We start from the raw sequence: 20,678 nt of genomic DNA on the forward strand, positions 1-20,678 counted from the left end.
AGGCCCCTTCCCTTGAGATAAATCTGCAGATATCTCGAAAACGAAACGAGCTATGGCAAAATGTTAAGAGACCTTTTTTGTAGAGAATTAAATTTCCTACTTTTTATGTTCTATGATATTTTTTGATCAGAAGCGTAGTTTTCGAGATATATCGAGATATTTAAAAGTTCCGAAGCCGCACCAACATAATAGAGATACAGAAACACCGTGGCCCCTTTCGTTGAGATAACTCTGCACTAGTGCGGGCTGCAAATGCCACTTCCAGCTTAGCTGTGCAGAACAAGAACAACAAGAAGAAGAAATATCTCGAAATATGTCCGTCAGGCCCCTTCCCTTGAGATAAATCTGCAAATATCTCGGAAACGAAGCGAGCTATGGCAAAATGTTAAGAGACCTTTTTTGTAGAGAATTAAGTTTCCTACTTTTTATGTTGTATGATATTTTTTGATCAGATGCGTAGTTCTCGAGATATATCAAGATATTTAAAAGTTCCGAAGCCGCACCAACATAATAGAGATACAGAAACACCGTGGCCCCTTTCTTTGAGATAACTCTGCACTATTGCGAGCTGTAAATGCCACTTCCAGCTTAGCTGTGCAGAAGAAGAACAACAAGAAGAAGAAATATCTCGAAATATGTCCGTCAGGCCCCTTCCCTTGAGATATATCTGCAAATATCTCGGAAACGAAGCGAGCTATGGTAAAATGTTAAGAGACCTTTTTTGTAGAGAATTATGTTTCCTACAATTTATGTTCAATGATATTTTTTGATCAGAAGCGTAGTTTTCGAGATATATCGAGATATTTAAAAGTTCCGAAGCCGCACCAACATAATAGAGATACAGAAACACCGTGGCCCCTTTCTTTGAGATAACTCTGCACTAGTGAGAGCCGCAAATGCCACTTCCAGCTTAGCTGTGCAGAAGAAGAACAACAAGAAGAAGAAATATCTCGAAATATGTCCGTCAGGCCCCTTCCCTTGAGATAAATCTGCAAATGTCTCGGAAACGAAGCGAGCTATGGCAAAATGTTAAGAGACCTTTTTTGTAGAGAATTAAGTTTCCTACTTTTTATGTTCTATGATATTTTTTGATCAGATGCGTAGTTCTCGAGATATATCAAGATATTTAAAAGTTCCGAAGCCGCACCAACATAATAGAGATACAGAAACACCGTGGCCCCTTTCTTTGAGATAACTCTGCACTATTGCGAGCTGCAAATGCCACTTCCAGCTTAGCTGTGCAGAGGAAGAACAACAAGAAGAAGAAATATCTCGAAATATGTCCGTCAGGCCAGTTCCTTTGAGCTGAATCTGCAAATATCTCGGAAACGAAGCGAGCTATGGCAAAATGTTAAGAGACGTTTTTTGTAGAGAATTATGTTTCCTACAATTTACGTTCTATGATATTTTTTGATCAGAAGCGTAGTTTTCGAGATATATCGAGATATTTAAAAGTTCCGAAGCCGCACCAACATAATAGAGATACAGAAACACCGTGGCCCCTTTCGTTGAGATAACTCTGCACTAGTGCGAGCTGCAAATGCCACTTCCAGCTTAGCTGTGCAGAACAAGAACAACAAGAAGAAGAAATATCTCGAAATATGTCCGTCAGGCCCCTTCCCTTGAGATAAATCTGCAAATATCTCGGAAACGAAGCGAGCTATGGCAAAATGTTAAGAGACCTTTTTTGTAGAGAATTAAGTTTCCTACTTTTTATGTTGTATGATATTTTTTGATCAGATGCGTAGTTCTCGAGATATATCAAGATATTTAAAAGTTCCGAAGCCGCACCAACATAATAGAGATACAGAAACACCGTGGCCCCTTTCTTTGAGATAACTCTGCACTATTGCGAGCTGTAAATGCCACTTCCAGCTTAGCTGTGCAGAAGAAGAACAACAAGAAGAAGAAATATCTCGAAATATGTCCGTCAGGCCCCTTCCCTTGAGATATATCTGCAAATATCTCGGAAACGAAGCGAGCTATGGTAAAATGTTAAGAGACCTTTTTTGTAGAGAATTATGTTTCCTACAATTTATGTTCAATGATATTTTTTGATCAGAAGCGTAGTTTTCGAGATATATCGAGATATTTAAAAGTTCCGAAGCCGCACCAACATAATAGAGATACAGAAACACCGTGGCCCCTTTCTTTGAGATAACTCTGCACTAGTGAGAGCCGCAAATGCCACTTCCAGCTTAGCTGTGCAGAAGAAGAACAACAAGAAGAAGAAATATCTCGAAATATGTCCGTCAGGCCCCTTCCCTTGAGATAAATCTGCAAATGTCTCGGAAACGAAGCGAGCTATGGCAAAATGTTAAGAGACCTTTTTTGTAGAGAATTAAGTTTCCTACTTTTTATGTTCTATGATATTTTTTGATCAGATGCGTAGTTCTCGAGATATATCAAGATATTTAAAAGTTCCGAAGCCGCACCAACATAATAGAGATACAGAAACACCGTGGCCCCTTTCTTTGAGATAACTCTGCACTATTGCGAGCTGCAAATGCCACTTCCAGCTTAGCTGTGCAGAGGAAGAACAACAAGAAGAAGAAATATCTCGAAATATGTCCGTCAGGCCAGTTCCTTTGAGCTGAATCTGCAAATATCTCGGAAACGAAGCGAGCTATGGCAAAATGTTAAGAGACGTTTTTTGTAGAGAATTATGTTTCCTACAATTTACGTTCTATCATATTTTTTGATCAGAAGCGTAGTTTTCGAGATATATCGAGATATTTAAAAGTTCCGAAGACGCACCAACATAATAGAGATACAGAAACACCGTGGCCCCTTTCTTTGAGATAACTGTGCACTAGTGCGAGCCGCAAATGCAACTTCCAGCTTAGCTGTGCAGAAGAAGAACAACAAGAAGAAGAAATATCTCGAAATATGTCCGTCAGGCCCCTTCCCTTGAGATAAATCTGCAAATGTCTCGGAAACGAAGCGAGCTATGGCAAAATGTTAAGAGACCTTTTTTGTAGAGAATTAAGTTTCCTACTTTTTATGTTCTATGATATTTTTTGATCAGATGCGTAGTTCTCGAGATATATCAAGATATTTAAAAGTTCCGAAGCCGCACCAACATAATAGAGATACAGAAACACCGTGGCCCCTTTCTTTGAGATAACTCTGCACTATTGCGAGCTGCAAATGCCACTTCCAGCTTAGCTGTGCAGAGGAAGAACAACAAGAAGAAGAAATATCTCGAAATATGTCCGTCAGGCCAGTTCCTTTGAGCTGAATCTGCAAATATCTCGGAAACGAAGCGATCTATGGCAAAATGTTAAGAGACGTTTTTTGTAGAGAATTATGTTTCCTACAATTTATGTTCTATGATATTTTTTGATCAGAAGCGTAGTTTTCGAGATATATCGAGATATTTAAAAGTTCCGAAGCCGCACCAACATAATAGGGATACAGAAACACCGTGGCCCCTTTCTTTGAGATAACTCTGCACTAGTGCGAGCCGCAAATGCCACTTCCAGCTTAGCTGTGCAGAAGAAGAACAACAAGAAGAAGAAATATCTCGAAATATGTCCGTCAGGCCCCTTCCCTTGAGATAAATCTGCAAATATCTCGGAAACGAAGCGAGCTATGGCAAAATGTTAAGAGACCTTTTTTGTAGAGAATTATGTTTCCTACAATTTATGTTCTATGATATTTTTTGATCAGATGCGTAGTTCTCGAGATATATCAAGATATTTAAAAGTTCCGAAGCCACACCAACATAATAGAGATACAGAAACACCGTGGCCCCTTTCTTTGAGATAACTCTGCACTATTGCGAGCTGTAAATGCCACTTCCAGCTTAGCTGTGCAGAAGAAGAACAACAAGAAGAAGAAATATCTCGAAATATGTCCGTCAGGCCCCTTCCCTTGAGATAAATCTGCAGATATCTCGAAAACGAAACGAGCTATGGCAAAATGTTAAGAGACCTTTTTTGTAGAGAATTAAGTTTCCTACTTTTTATGTTCTATGATATTTTTTGATCAGAAGCGTAGTTTTCGAGATATATCGAGATATTTAAAAGTTCCGAAGCCGCACCAACATAATAGAGATACAGAAACACCGTGGCCCCTTTCTTTGAGATAACTCTGCACTAGTGCGAGCTGCAAATGCCACTTCCAGCTTAGCTGTGCAGAAGAAGAACAACAAGAAGAAGAAATATCTCGAAATATGTCCGTCAGGCCCCTTCCCTTGAGATAAATCTGCAAATATCTCGGAAACGAAGCGAGCTATGGCAAAATGTTAAGAGACCTTTTTTGTAGAGAATTAAGTTTCCTACTTTTTATGTTCTATGATATTTTTTGATCAGATGCGTAGTTCTCGAGATATATCAAGATATTTAAAAGTTCCGAAGCCGCACCAACATAATAGAGATACAGAAACACCGTGGCCCCTTTCTTTGAGATAACTCTGCACTATTGCGAGCTGCAAATGCCACTTCCAGCTTAGCTGTGCAGAGGAAGAACAACAAGAAGAAGAAATATCTCGAAATATGTCCGTCAGGCCAGTTCCTTGAGCTGAATCTGCAAATATCTCGGAAACGAAGCGAGCTATGGCAAAATGTTAAGAGACGTTTTTTGTAGAGAATTATGTTTCCTACAATTTATATTCTATGATATTTTTTGATCAGAAGCGTAGTTTTCGAGATATATCGAGATATTTAAAAGTTCCGAAGACGCACCAACATAATAGAGATACAGAAACACCGTGGCCCCTGTCTTTGAGATAACTGTGCACTAGTGCGAGCCGCAAATGCAACTTCCAGCTTAGCTGTGCAGAAGAAGAACAACAAGAAGAAGAAATATCTCGAAATATGTCCGTCAGGCCCCTTCCCTTGAGATAAATCTGCAAATGTCTCGGAAACGAAGCGAGCTATGGCAAAATGTTAAGAGACCTTTTTTGTAGAGAATTAAGTTTCCTACTTTTTATGTTCTATGATATTTTTTGATCAGATGCGTAGTTCTCGAGATATATCAAGATATTTAAAAGTTCCGAAGCCGCACCAACATAATAGAGATACAGAAACACCGTGGCCCCTTTCTTTGAGATAACTCTGCACTATTGCGAGCTGCAAATGCCACTTCCAGCTTAGCTGTGCAGAGGAAGAACAACAAGAAGAAGAAATATCTCGAAATATGTCCGTCAGGCCAGTTCCTTTGAGCTGAATCTGCAAATATCTCGGAAACGAAGCGATCTATGGCAAAATGTTAAGAGACGTTTTTTGTAGAGAATTATGTTTCCTACAATTTATGTTCTATGATATTTTTTGATCAGAAGCGTAGTTTTCGAGATATATCGAGATATTTAAAAGTTCCGAAGCCGCACCAACATAATAGGGATACAGAAACACCGTGGCCCCTTTCTTTGAGATAACTCTGCACTAGTGCGAGCCGCAAATGCCACTTCCAGCTTAGCTGTGCAGAAGAAGAACAACAAGAAGAAGAAATATCTCGAAATATGTCCGTCAGGCCCCTTCCCTTGAGATAAATCTGCAAATATCTCGGAAACGAAGCGAGCTATGGCAAAATGTTAAGAGACCTTTTTTGTAGAGAATTATGTTTCCTACAATTTATGTTCTATGATATTTTTTGATCAGATGCGTAGTTCTCGAGATATATCAAGATATTTAAAAGTTCCGAAGCCACACCAACATAATAGAGATACAGAAACACCGTGGCCCCTTTCTTTGAGATAACTCTGCACTATTGCGAGCTGTAAATGCCACTTCCAGCTTAGCTGTGCAGAAGAAGAACAACAAGAAGAAGAAATATCTCGAAATATGTCCATCAGGCCCCTTCCCTTGAGATAAATCTGCAGATATCTCGAAAACGAAACGAGCTATGGCAAAATGTTAAGAGACCTTTTTTGTAGAGAATTAAGTTTCCTACTTTTTATGTTCTATGATATTTTTTGATCAGAAGCGTAGTTTTCGAGATATATCGAGATATTTAAAAGTTCCGAAGCCGCACCAACATAATAGAGATACAGAAACACCGTGGCCCCTTTCTTTGAGATAACTCTGCACTAGTGCGAGCTGCAAATGCCACTTCCAGCTTAGCTCTGCAGAAGAAGAACAACAAGAAGAAGAAATATCTCGAAATATGTCCGTCAGGCCCCTTCCCTTGAGATAAATCTGCAAATATCTCGGAAACGAAGCGAGCTATGGCAAAATGTTAAGAGACCTTTTTTGTAGAGAATTAAGTTTCCTACTTTTTATGTTCTATGATATTTTTTGATCAGATGCGTAGTTCTCGAGATATATCAAGATATTTAAAAGTTCCGAAGCCGCACCAACATAATAGAGATACAGAAACACCGTGGCCCCTTTCTTTGAGATAACTCTGCACTATTGCGAGCTGTAAATGCCACTTCCAGCTTAGCTGTGCAGAAGAAGAACAACAAGAAGAAGAAATATCTCGAAATATGTCCGTCAGGCCCCTTCCCTTGAGATAAATCTGCAAATATCTCGGAAACGAAGCGAGCTATGGCAAAATGTTAAGAGACCTTTTTTGTAGAGAATTAAGTTTCCTACTTTTTATGTTCTATGATATTTTTTGATCAGATGCGTAGTTCTCGAGATATATCAAGATATTTAAAAGTTCCGAAGCCGCACCAACATAATAGAGATACAGAAACACCGTGGCCCCTTTCTTTGAGATAACTCTGCACTATTGCGAGCTGCAAATGCCACTTCCAGCTTAGCTGTGCAGAGGAAGAACAACAAGAAGAAGAAATATCTCGAAATATGTCCGTCAGGCCAGTTCCTTGAGCTGAATCTGCAAATATCTCGGAAACGAAGCGAGCTATGGCAAAATGTTAAGAGACGTTTTTTGTAGAGAATTATGTTTCCTACAATTTATATTCTATGATATTTTTTGATCAGAAGCGTAGTTTTCGAGATATATCGAGATATTTAAAAGTTCCGAAGACGCACCAACATAATAGAGATACAGAAACACCGTGGCCCCTGTCTTTGAGATAACTGTGCACTAGTGCGAGCCGCAAATGCAACTTCCAGCTTAGCTGTGCAGAAGAAGAACAACAAGAAGAAGAAATATCTCGAAATATGTCCGTCAGGCCCCTTCCCTTGAGATAAATCTGCAAATGTCTCGGAAACGAAGCGAGCTATGGCAAAATGTTAAGAGACCTTTTTTGTAGAGAATTAAGTTTCCTACTTTTTATGTTCTATGATATTTTTTGATCAGATGCGTAGTTCTCGAGATATATCAAGATATTTAAAAGTTCCGAAGCCGCACCAACATAATAGAGATACAGAAACACCGTGGCCCCTTTCTTTGAGATAACTCTGCACTATTGCGAGCTGCAAATGCCACTTCCAGCTTAGCTGTGCAGAGGAAGAACAACAAGAAGAAGAAATATCTCGAAATATGTCCGTCAGGCCAGTTCCTTTGAGCTGAATCTGCAAATATCTCGGAAACGAAGCGATCTATGGCAAAATGTTAAGAGACGTTTTTTGTAGAGAATTATGTTTCCTACAATTTATGTTCTATGATATTTTTTGATCAGAAGCGTAGTTTTCGAGATATATCGAGATATTTAAAAGTTCCGAAGCCGCACCAACATAATAGGGATACAGAAACACCGTGGCCCCTTTCTTTGAGATAACTCTGCACTAGTGCGAGCCGCAAATGCCACTTCCAGCTTAGCTGTGCAGAAGAAGAACAACAAGAAGAAGAAATATCTCGAAATATGTCCGTCAGGCCCCTTCCCTTGAGATAAATCTGCAAATATCTCGGAAACGAAGCGAGCTATGGCAAAATGTTAAGAGACCTTTTTTGTAGAGAATTATGTTTCCTACAATTTATGTTCTATGATATTTTTTGATCAGATGCGTAGTTCTCGAGATATATCAAGATATTTAAAAGTTCCGAAGCCACACCAACATAATAGAGATACAGAAACACCGTGGCCCCTTTCTTTGAGATAACTCTGCACTATTGCGAGCTGTAAATGCCACTTCCAGCTTAGCTGTGCAGAAGAAGAACAACAAGAAGAAGAAATATCTCGAAATATGTCCGTCAGGCCCCTTCCCTTGAGATAAATCTGCAGATATCTCGAAAACGAAACGAGCTATGGCAAAATGTTAAGAGACCTTTTTTGTAGAGAATTAAGTTTCCTACTTTTTATGTTCTATGATATTTTTTGATCAGAAGCGTAGTTTTCGAGATATATCGAGATATTTAAAAGTTCCGAAGCCGCACCAACATAATAGAGATACAGAAACACCGTGGCCCCTTTCTTTGAGATAACTCTGCACTAGTGCGAGCTGCAAATGCCACTTCCAGCTTAGCTCTGCAGAAGAAGAACAACAAGAAGAAGAAATATCTCGAAATATGTCCGTCAGGCCCCTTCCCTTGAGATAAATCTGCAAATATCTCGGAAACGAAGCGAGCTATGGCAAAATGTTAAGAGACCTTTTTTGTAGAGAATTAAGTTTCCTACTTTTTATGTTCTATGATATTTTTTGATCAGATGCGTAGTTCTCGAGATATATCAAGATATTTAAAAGTTCCGAAGCCGCACCAACATAATAGAGATACAGAAACACCGTGGCCCCTTTCTTTGAGATAACTCTGCACTATTGCGAGCTGTAAATGCCACTTCCAGCTTAGCTGTGCAGAAGAAGAACAACAAGAAGAAGAAATATCTCGAAATATGTCCGTCAGGCCCCTTCCCTTGAGATATATCTGCAAATATCTCGGAAACGAAGCGAGCTATGGCAAAATGTTAAGAGACCTTTTTTGTAGAGAATTATGTTTCCTACAATTTATGTTCAATGATATTTTTTGATCAGAAGCGTAGTTTTCGAGATATATCGAGATATTTAAAAGTTCCGAAGCCGCACCAACATAATAGAGATACAGAAACACCGTGGCCCCTTTCTTTGAGATAACTCTGCACTAGTGAGAGCCGCAAATGCCACTTCCAGCTTAGCTGTGCAGAAGAAGAACAACAAGAAGAAGAAATATCTCGAAATATGTCCGTCAGGCCCCTTCCCTTGAGATAAATCTGCAAATATCTCGGAAACGAAGCGAGCTATGGCAAAATGTTAAGAGACCTTTTTTGTAGAGAATTAAGTTTCCTACTTTTTATGTTCTATGATATTTTTTGATCAGATGCGTAGTTCTCGAGATATATCAAGATATTTAAAAGTTCCGAAGCCACACCAACATAATAGAGATACAGAAACACCGTGGCCCTTTTCTTTGAGATAACTCTGCACTATTGCGAGCTGTAAATGCCACTTCCGGCTTAGCTGTGCAGAAGAAGAACAACAAGAAGAAGAAATATCTCGAAATATGTCCGTCAGGCCCCTTCCCTTGAGATAAATCTGCAGATATCTCGAAAACGAAACGAGCTATGGCAAAATGTTAAGAGACCCTTTTTGTAGAGAATTAAGTTTCCTACTTTTTATGTTCTATGATATTTTTTGATCAGAAGCGTAGTTTTCGAGATATATCGAGATATTTAAAAGTTCCGAAGCCGCACCAACATAATAGAGATACAGAAACACCGTGGCCCCTTTCTTTGAGATAACTCTGCACTAGTGCGAGCTGCAAATGCCACTTCCAGCTTAGCTGTGCAGAAGAAGAACAACAAGAAGAAGAAATATCTCGAAATATGTCCGTCAGGCCCCTTCCCTTGAGATATATCTGCAAATATCTCGGAAACGAAGCGAGCTATGGCAAAATGTTAAGAGACCTTTTTTGTAGAGAATTATGTTTCCTACAATTTATGTTCAATGATATTTTTTGATCAGAAGCGTAGTTTTCGAGATATATCGAGATATTTAAAAGTTCCGAAGCCGCACCAACATAATAGAGATACAGAAACACCGTGGCCCCTTTCTTTGAGATAACTCTGCACTAGTGAGAGCCGCAAATGCCACTTCCAGCTTAGCTGTGCAGAAGAAGAACAACAAGAAGAAGAAATATCTCGAAATATGTCCGTCAGGCCCCTTCCCTTGAGATATATCTGCAAATGTCTCGGAAACGAAGCGAGCTATGGCAAAATGTTAAGAGACCTTTTTTGTAGACAATTAAGTTTCCTACTTTTTATGTTCTATGATATTTTTTGATCAGATGCGTAGTTCTCGAGATATATCAAGATATTTAAAAGTTCCGAAGCCGCACCAACATAATAGAGATACAGAAACACCGTGGCCCCTTTCTTTGAGATAACTCTGCACTATTGCGAGCTGCAAATGCCACTTCCAGCTTAGCTGTGCAGAGGAAGAACAACAAGAAGAAGAAATATCTCGAAATATGTCCGTCAGGCCAGTTCCTTTGAGCTGAATCTGCAAATATCTCGGAAACGAAGCGAGCTATGGCAAAATGTTAAGAGACGTTTTTTGTAGAGAATTATGTTTCCTACAATTTATGTTCTATGATATTTTTTGATCAGAAGCGTAGTTTTCGAGATATATCGAGATATTTAAAAGTTCCGAAGACGCACCAACATAATAGAGATACAGAAACACCGTGGCCCCTTTCTTTGAGATAACTGTGCACTAGTGCGAGCCGCAAATGCAACTTCCAGCTTAGCTGTGCAGAAGAAGAACAACAAGAAGAAGAAATATCTCGAAATATGTCCGTCAGGCCCCTTCCCTTGAGATAAATCTGCAAATGTCTCGGAAACGAAGCGAGCTATGGCAAAATGTTAAGAGACCTTTTTTGTAGAGAATTAAGTTTCCTACTTTTTATGTTCTATGATATTTTTTGATCAGATGCGTAGTTCTCGAGATATATCAAGATATTTAAAAGTTCCGAAGCCGCACCAACATAATAGAGATACAGAAACACCGTGGCCCCTTTCTTTGAGATAACTCTGCACTATTGCGAGCTGCAAATGCCACTTCCAACTTGGCTGTGCAGAGGAAGAACAACAAGAAGAAGAAATATCTCGAAATATGTCCGTCAGGCCAGTTCCTTTGAGCTGAATCTGCAAATATCTCGGAAACGAAGCGATCTATGGCAAAATGTTAAGAGACGTTTTTTGTAGAGAATTATGTTTCCTACAATTTATGTTCTATGATATTTTTTGATCAGAAGCGTAGTTTTCGAGATATATCGAGATATTTAAAAGTTCCGAAGCCGCACCAACATAATAGGGATACAGAAACACCGTGGCCCCTTTCTTTGAGATAACTCTGCACTAGTGCGAGCCGCAAATGCCACTTCCAGCTTAGCTGTGCAGAAGAAGAACAACAAGAAGAAGAAATATCTCGAAATATGTCCGTCAGGCCCCTTCCCTTGAGATAAATCTGCAAATATCTCGGAAACGAAGCGAGCTATGGCAAAATGTTAAGAGACCTTTTTTGTAGAGAATTATGTTTCCTACAATTTATGTTCTATGATATTTTTTGATCAGATGCGTAGTTCTCGAGATATATCAAGATATTTAAAAGTTCCGAAGCCACACCAACATAATAGAGATACAGAAACACCGTGGCCCCTTTCTTTGAGATAACTCTGCACTATTGCGAGCTGTAAATGCCACTTCCAGCTTAGCTGTGCAGAAGAAGAACAACAAGAAGAAGAAATATCTCGAAATATGTCCGTCAGGCCCCTTCCCTTGAGATAAATCTGCAGATATCTCGAAAACGAAACGAGCTATGGCAAAATGTTAAGAGACCTTTTTTGTAGAGAATTAAGTTTCCTACTTTTTATGTTCTATGATATTTTTTGATCAGAAGCGTAGTTTTCGAGATATATCGAGATATTTAAAAGTTCCGAAGCCGCACCAACATAATAAAGATACAGAAACACCGTGGCCCCTTTCTTTGAGATAACTCTGCACTAGTGCGAGCTGCAAATGCCACTTCCAGCTTAGCTCTGCAGAAGAAGAACAACAAGAAGAAGAAATATCTCGAAATATGTCCGTCAGGCCCCTTCCCTTGAGATAAATCTGCAAATATCTCGGAAACGAAGCGAGCTATGGCAAAATGTTAAGAGACCTTTTTTGTAGAGAATTAAGTTTCCTACTTTTTATGTTCTATGATATTTTTTGATCAGATGCGTAGTTCTCGAGATATATCAAGATATTTAAAAGTTCCGAAGCCACACCAACATAATAGAGATACAGAAACACCGTGGCCCCTTTCTTTGAGATAACTCTGCACTATTGCGAGCTGTAAATGCCACTTCCAGCTTAGCTGTGCAGAAGAAGAACAACAAGAAGAAGAAATATCTCGAAATATGTCCATCAGGCCCCTTCCCTTGAGATAAATCTGCAGATATCTCGAAAACGAAACGAGCTATGGCAAAATGTTAAGAGACCTTTTTTGTAGAGAATTAAGTTTCCTACTTTTTATGTTCTATGATATTTTTTGATCAGAAGCGTAGTTTTCGAGATATATCGAGATATTTAAAAGTTCCGAAGCCGCACCAACATAATAGAGATACAGAAACACCGTGGCCCCTTTCTTTGAGATAACTCTGCACTAGTGCGAGCTGCAAATGCCACTTCCAGCTTAGCTCTGCAGAAGAAGAACAACAAGAAGAAGAAATATCTCGAAATATGTCCGTCAGGCCCCTTCCCTTGAGATAAATCTGCAAATATCTCGGAAACGAAGCGAGCTATGGCAAAATGTTAAGAGACCTTTTTTGTAGAGAATTAAGTTTCCTACTTTTTATGTTCTATGATATTTTTTGATCAGATGCGTAGTTCTCGAGATATATCAAGATATTTAAAAGTTCCGAAGCCGCACCAACATAATAGAGATACAGAAACACCGTGGCCCCTTTCTTTGAGATAACTCTGCACTATTGCGAGCTGTAAATGCCACTTCCAGCTTAGCTGTGCAGAAGAAGAACAACAAGAAGAAGAAATATCTCGAAATATGTCCGTCAGGCCCCTTCCCTTGAGATAAATCTGCAAATATCTCGGAAACGAAGCGAGCTATGGCAAAATGTTAAGAGACCTTTTTTGTAGAGAATTAAGTTTCCTACTTTTTATGTTCTATGATATTTTTTGATCAGATGCGTAGTTCTCGAGATATATCAAGATATTTAAAAGTTCCGAAGCCGCACCAACATAATAGAGATACAGAAACACCGTGGCCCCTTTCTTTGAGATAACTCTGCACTATTGCGAGCTGCAAATGCCACTTCCAGCTTAGCTGTGCAGAGGAAGAACAACAAGAAGAAGAAATATCTCGAAATATGTCCGTCAGGCCAGTTCCTTGAGCTGAATCTGCAAATATCTCGGAAACGAAGCGAGCTATGGCAAAATGTTAAGAGACGTTTTTTGTAGAGAATTATGTTTCCTACAATTTATATTCTATGATATTTTTTGATCAGAAGCGTAGTTTTCGAGATATATCGAGATATTTAAAAGTTCCGAAGACGCACCAACATAATAGAGATACAGAAACACCGTGGCCCCTGTCTTTGAGATAACTGTGCACTAGTGCGAGCCGCAAATGCAACTTCCAGCTTAGCTGTGCAGAAGAAGAACAACAAGAAGAAGAAATATCTCGAAATATGTCCGTCAGGCCCCTTCCCTTGAGATAAATCTGCAAATGTCTCGGAAACGAAGCGAGCTATGGCAAAATGTTAAGAGACCTTTTTTGTAGAGAATTAAGTTTCCTACTTTTTATGTTCTATGATATTTTTTGATCAGATGCGTAGTTCTCGAGATATATCAAGATATTTAAAAGTTCCGAAGCCGCACCAACATAATAGAGATACAGAAACACCGTGGCCCCTTTCTTTGAGATAACTCTGCACTATTGCGAGCTGCAAATGCCACTTCCAGCTTAGCTGTGCAGAGGAAGAACAACAAGAAGAAGAAATATCTCGAAATATGTCCGTCAGGCCAGTTCCTTTGAGCTGAATCTGCAAATATCTCGGAAACGAAGCGATCTATGGCAAAATGTTAAGAGACGTTTTTTGTAGAGAATTATGTTTCCTACAATTTATGTTCTATGATATTTTTTGATCAGAAGCGTCGTTTTCGAGATATATCGAGATATTTAAAAGTTCCGAAGCCGCACCAACATAATAGGGATACAGAAACACCGTGGCCCCTTTCTTTGAGATAACTCTGCACTAGTGCGAGCCGCAAATGCCACTTCCAGCTTAGCTGTGCAGAAGAAGAACAACAAGAAGAAGAAATATCTCGAAATATGTCCGTCAGGCCCCTTCCCTTGAGATAAATCTGCAAATATCTCGGAAACGAAGCGAGCTATGGCAAAATGTTAAGAGACCTTTTTTGTAGAGAATTATGTTTCCTACAATTTATGTTCTATGATATTTTTTGATCAGATGCGTAGTTCTCGAGATATATCAAGATATTTAAAAGTTCCGAAGCCACACCAACATAATAGAGATACAGAAACACCGTGGCCCCTTTCTTTGAGATAACTCTGCACTATTGCGAGCTGTAAATGCCACTTCCAGCTTAGCTGTGCAGAAGAAGAACAACAAGAAGAAGAAATATCTCGAAATATGTCCGTCAGGCCCCTTCCCTTGAGATAAATCTGCAGATATCTCGAAAACGAAACGAGCTATGGCAAAATGTTAAGAGACCTTTTTTGTAGAGAATTAAGTTTCCTACTTTTTATGTTCTATGATATTTTTTGATCAGAAGCGTAGTTTTCGAGATATATCGAGATATTTAAAAGTTCCGAAGCCGCACCAACATAATAGAGATACAGAAACACCGTGGCCCCTTTCTTTGAGATAACTCTGCACTAGTGCGAGCTGCAAATGCCACTTCCAGCTTAGCTCTGCAGAAGAAGAACAACAAGAAGAAGAAATATCTCGAAATATGTCCGTCAGGCCCCTTCCCTTGAGATAAATCTGCAAATATCTCGGAAACGAAGCGAGCTATGGCAAAATGTTAAGAGACCTTTTTTGTAGAGAATTAAGTTTCCTACTTTTTATGTTCTATGATATTTTTTGATCAGATGCGTAGTTCTCGAGATATATCAAGATATTTAAAAGTTCCGAAGCCGCACCAACATAATAGAGATACAGAAACACCGTGGCCCCTTTCTTTGAGATAACTCTGCACTATTGCGAGCTGTAAATGCCACTTCCAGCTTAGCTGTGCAGAAGAAGAACAACAAGAAGAAGAAATATCTCGAAATATGTCCGTCAGGCCCCTTCCCTTGAGATATATCTGCAAATATCTCGGAAACGAAGCGAGCTATGGCAAAATGTTAAGAGACCTTTTTTGTAGAGAATTATGTTTCCTACAATTTATGTTCAATGATATTTTTTGATCAGAAGCGTAGTTTTCGAGATATATCGAGATATTTAAAAGTTCCGAAGCCGCACCAACATAATAGAGATACAGAAACACCGTGGCCCCTTTCTTTGAGATAACTCTGCACTAGTGAGAGCCGCAAATGCCACTTCCAGCTTAGCTGTGCAGAAGAAGAACAACAAGAAGAAGAAATATCTCGAAATATGTCCGTCAGGCCCCTTCCCTTGAGATAAATCTGCAAATATCTCGGAAACGAAGCGAGCTATGGCAAAATGTTAAGAGACCTTTTTTGTAGAGAATTAAGTTTCCTACTTTTTATGTTCTATGATATTTTTTGATCAGATGCGTAGTTCTCGAGATATATCAAGATATTTAAAAGTTCCGAAGCCACACCAACATAATAGAGATACAGAAACACCGTGGCCCTTTTCTTTGAGATAACTCTGCACTATTGCGAGCTGTAAATGCCACTTCCGGCTTAGCTGTGCAGAAGAAGAACAACAAGAAGAAGAAATATCTCGAAATATGTCCGTCAGGCCCCTTCCCTTGAGATAAATCTGCAGATATCTCGAAAACGAAACGAGCTATGGCAAAATGTTAAGAGACCCTTTTTGTAGAGAATTAAGTTTCCTACTTTTTATGTTCTATGATATTTTTTGATCAGAAGCGTAGTTTTCGAGATATATCGAGATATTTAAAAGTTCCGAAGCCGCACCAACATAATAGAGATACAGAAACACCGTGGCCCCTTTCTTTGAGATAACTCTGCACTAGTGCGAGCTGCAAATGCCACTTCCAGCTTAGCTGTGCAGAAGAAGAACAACAAGAAGAAGAAATATCTCGAAATATGTCCGTCAGGCCCCTTCCCTTGAGATATATCTGCAAATATCTCGGAAACGAAGCGAGCTATGGCAAAATGTTAAGAGACCTTTTTTGTAGAGAATTATGTTTCCTACAATTTATGTTCAATGATATTTTTTGATCAGAAGCGTAGTTTTCGAGATATATCGAGATATTTAAAAGTTCCGAAGCCGCACCAACATAATAGAGATACAGAAACACCGTGGCCCCTTTCTTTGAGATAACTCTGCACTAGTGAGAGCCGCAAATGCCACTTCCAGCTTAGCTGTGCAGAAGAAGAACAACAAGAAGAAGAAATATCTCGAAATATGTCCGTCAGGCCCCTTCCCTTGAGATAAATCTGCAAATGTCTCGGAAACGAAGCGAGCTATGGCAAAATGTTAAGAGACCTTTTTTGTAGACAATTAAGTTTCCTACTTTTTATGTTCTATGATATTTTTTGATCAGATGCGTAGTTCTCGAGATATATCAAGATATTTAAAAGTTCCGAAGCCGCACCAACATAATAGAGATACAGAAACACCGTGGCCCCTTTCTTTGAGATAACTCTGCACTATTGCGAGCTGCAAATGCCACTTCCAGCTTAGCTGTGCAGAGGAAGAACAACAAGAAGAAGAAATATCTCGAAATATGTCCGTCAGGCCAGTTCCTTTGAGCTGAATCTGCAAATATCTCGGAAACGAAGCGAGCTATGGCAAAATGTTAAGAGACGTTTTTTGTAGAGAATTATGTTTCCTACAATTTATGTTCTATGATATTTTTTGATCAGAAGCGTAGTTTTCGAGATATATCGAGATATTTAAAAGTTCCGAAGACGCACCAACATAATAGAGATACAGAAACACCGTGGCCCCTTTCTTTGAGATAACTGTGCACTAGTGCGAGCCGCAAATGCAACTTCCAGCTTAGCTGTGCAGAAGAAGAACAACAAGAAGAAGAAATATCTCGAAATATGTCCGTCAGGCCCCTTCCCTTGAGATAAATCTGCAAATGTCTCGGAAACGAAGCGAGCTATGGCAAAATGTTAAGAGACCTTTTTTGTAGAGAATTAAGTTTCCTACTTTTTATGTTCTATGATATTTTTTGATCAGATGCGTAGTTCTCGAGATATATCAAGATATTTAAAAGTTCCGAAGCCGCACCAACATAATAGAGATACAGAAACACCGTGGCCCCTTTCTTTGAGATAACTCTGCACTATTGCGAGCTGCAAATGCCACTTCCAACTTGGCTGTGCAGAGGAAGAACAACAAGAAGAAGAAATATCTCGAAATATGTCCGTCAGGCCAGTTCCTTTGAGCTGAATCTGCAAATATCTCGGAAACGAAGCGATCTATGGCAAAATGTTAAGAGACGTTTTTTGTAGAGAATTATGTTTCCTACAATTTATGTTCTATGATATTTTTTGATCAGAAGCGTAGTTTTCGAGATATATCGAGATATTTAAAAGTTCCGAAGCCGCACCAACATAATAGGGATACAGAAACACCGTGGCCCCTTTCTTTGAGATAACTCTGCACTAGTGCGAGCCGCAAATGCCACTTCCAGCTTAGCTGTGCAGAAGAAGAACAACAAGAAGAAGAAATATCTCGAAATATGTCCGTCAGGCCCCTTCCCTTGAGATAAATCTGCAGATATCTCGAAAACGAAACGAGCTATGGCAAAATGTTAAGAGACCTTTTTTGTAGAGAATTAAGTTTCCTACTTTTTATGTTCTATGATATTTTTTGATCAGAAGCGTAGTTTTCGAGATATATCGAGATATTTAAAAGTTCCGAAGCCACACCAACATAATAAAGATACAGAAACACCGTGGCCCCTTTCTTTGAGATAACTCTGCACTAGTGCGAGCTGCAAATGCCACTTCCAGCTTAGCTCTGCAGAAGAAGAACAACAAGAAGAAGAAATATCTCGAAATATGTCCGTCAGGCCCCTTCCCTTGAGATAAATCTGCAAATATCTCGGAAACGAAGCGAGCTATGGCAAAATGTTAAGAGACCTTTTTTGTAGAGAATTAAGTTTCCTACTTTTTATGTTCTATGATATTTTTTGATCAGATGCGTAGTTCTCGAGATATATCAAGATATTTAAAAGTTCCGAAGCCGCACCAACATAATAGAGATACAGAAACACCGTGGCCCCTTTCTTTGAGATAACTCTGCACTATTGCGAGCTGTAAATGCCACTTCCAGCTTAGCTGTGCAGAAGAAGAACAACAAGAAGAAGAAATATCTCGAAATATGTCCGTCAGGCCCCTTCCCTTGAGATATATCTGCAAATATCTCGGAAACGAAGCGAGCTATGGCAAAATGTTAAGAGACCTTTTTTGTAGAGAATTATGTTTCCTACAATTTATGTTCAATGATATTTTTTGATCAGAAGCGTAGTTTTCGAGATATATCGAGATATTTAAAAGTTCCGAAGCCGCACCAACATAATAGAGATACAGAAACACCGTGGCCCCTTTCTTTGAGATAACTCTGCACTAGTGAGAGCCGCAAATGCCACTTCCAGCTTAGCTGTGCAGAAGAAGAACAACAAGAAGAAGAAATATCTCGAAATATGTCCGTCAGGCCCCTTCCCTTGAGATAAATCTGCAAATATCTCGGAAACGAAGCGAGCTATGGCAAAATGTTAAGAGACCTTTTTTGTAGAGAATTAAGTTTCCTACTTTTTATGTTCTATGATATTTTTTGATCAGATGCGTAGTTCTCGAGATATATCAAGATATTTAAAAGTTCCGAAGCCGCGCCAACATAATAGAGATACAGAAACACCGTGGCCCCTTTCTTTGAGATAAGTCTGCACTATTGCGAGCTGTAAATGCCACTTCCAGCTTAGCTGTGCAGAAGAAGAACAACAAGAAGAAGAAATATCTCGAAATATGTCCGTCAGGCCCCTTCCCTTGAGATATATCTGCAAATATCTCGGAAACGAAGCGAGCTATGGCAAAATGTTAGGAGACCTTTTTTGTAGAGAATTATGTTTCCTACAATTTATGTTCAATGATATTTTTTGATCAGAAGCGTAGTTTTCGAGATATATCGAGATATTTAAAAGTTCCGAAGCCGCACCAACATAATAGAGATACAGAAACACCGTGGCCCCTTTCTTTGAGATAACTCTGCACTAGTGAGAGCCGCAAATGCCACTTCCAGCTTAGCTGTGCAGAAGAAGAACAACAAGAAGAAGAAATATCTCGAAGTATGTCCGTCAGGCCCCTTCCCTTGAGATAAATCTGCAAATGTCTCGGAAACGAAGCGAGCTATGGCAAAATGTTAAGAGACCTTTTTTGTAGAGAATTAAGTTTCCTACTTTTTATGTTCTATGATATTTTTTGATCAGATGCGTAGTTCTCGAGATATATCAAGATATTTAAAAGTTCCGAAGCCGCACCAACATAATAGAGATACAGAAACACCGTGGCCCCTTTCTTTGAGATAACTCTGCACTATTGCGAGCTGCAAATGCCACTTCCAGCTTAGCTGTGCAGAGGAAGAACAACAAGAAGAAGAAATATCTCGAAATATGTCCGTCAGGCCAGTTCCTTTGAGCTGAATCTGCAAATATCTCGGAAACGAAGCGATCTATGGCAAAATGTTAAGAGACGTTTTTTGTAGAGAATTATGTTTCCTACAATTTATGTTCTATGATATTTTTTGATCAGAAGCGTAGTTTTCGAGATATATCGAGATATTTAAAAGTTCCGAAGCCGCACCAACATAATAGGGATACAGAAACACCGTGGCCCCTTTCTTTGAGATAACTCTGCACTAGTGCGAGCCGCAAATGCCACTTCCAGCTTAGCTGTGCAGAAGAAGAACAACAAGAAGAAGAAATATCTCGAAATATGTCCGTCAGGCCCCTTCCCTTGAGATAAATCTGCAAATATCTCGGAAACGAAGCGAGCTATGGCAAAATGTTAAGAGACCTTTTTTGTAGAGAATTATGTTTCCTACAATTTATGTTCTATGATATTTTTTGATCAGATGCGTAGTTCTCGAGATATATCAAGATATTTAAAAGTTCCGAAGCCACACCAACATAATAGAGATACAGAAACACCGTGGCCCCTTTCATTGAGATAACTCTGCACTATTGCGAGCTGGAAATGCCACTTCCAGCTTAGCTGTGCAGAAGAAGAACAACAAGAAGAAGAAATATCTCGAAATATGTCCGTCAGGCCCCTTCCCTTGAGATAAATCTGCAAATATCTCGGAAACGAAGCGAGCTATGGCAAAATGTTAAGAGACCTTTTTTGTAGAGAATTATGTTTCCTACAATTTATGTTCTATGATATTTTTTGATCAGATGCGTAGTTCTCGAGATATATGAAGATATTTAAAAGTTCCGAAGCCACACCAACATAATAGAGATACAGAAACACCGTGGCCCTTTTCTTTGAGATAACTCTGCACTATTGCGAGCTGTAAATGCCACTTCCGGCTTAGCTGTGCAGAAGAAGAACAACAAGAAGAAGAAATATCTCGAAATATGTCCGTCAGGCCCCTTCCCTTGAGATAAATCTGCAGATATCTCGAAAACGAAACGAGCTATGGCAAAATGTTAAGAGACC

The sequence above is a fragment of the Osmia lignaria genome, unplaced genomic scaffold (assembly GCF_051020975.1).
Source record: "Osmia lignaria lignaria isolate PbOS001 unplaced genomic scaffold, iyOsmLign1 scaffold0002, whole genome shotgun sequence".
Lineage (NCBI taxonomy): Eukaryota > Metazoa > Arthropoda > Insecta > Hymenoptera > Megachilidae > Osmia > Osmia lignaria.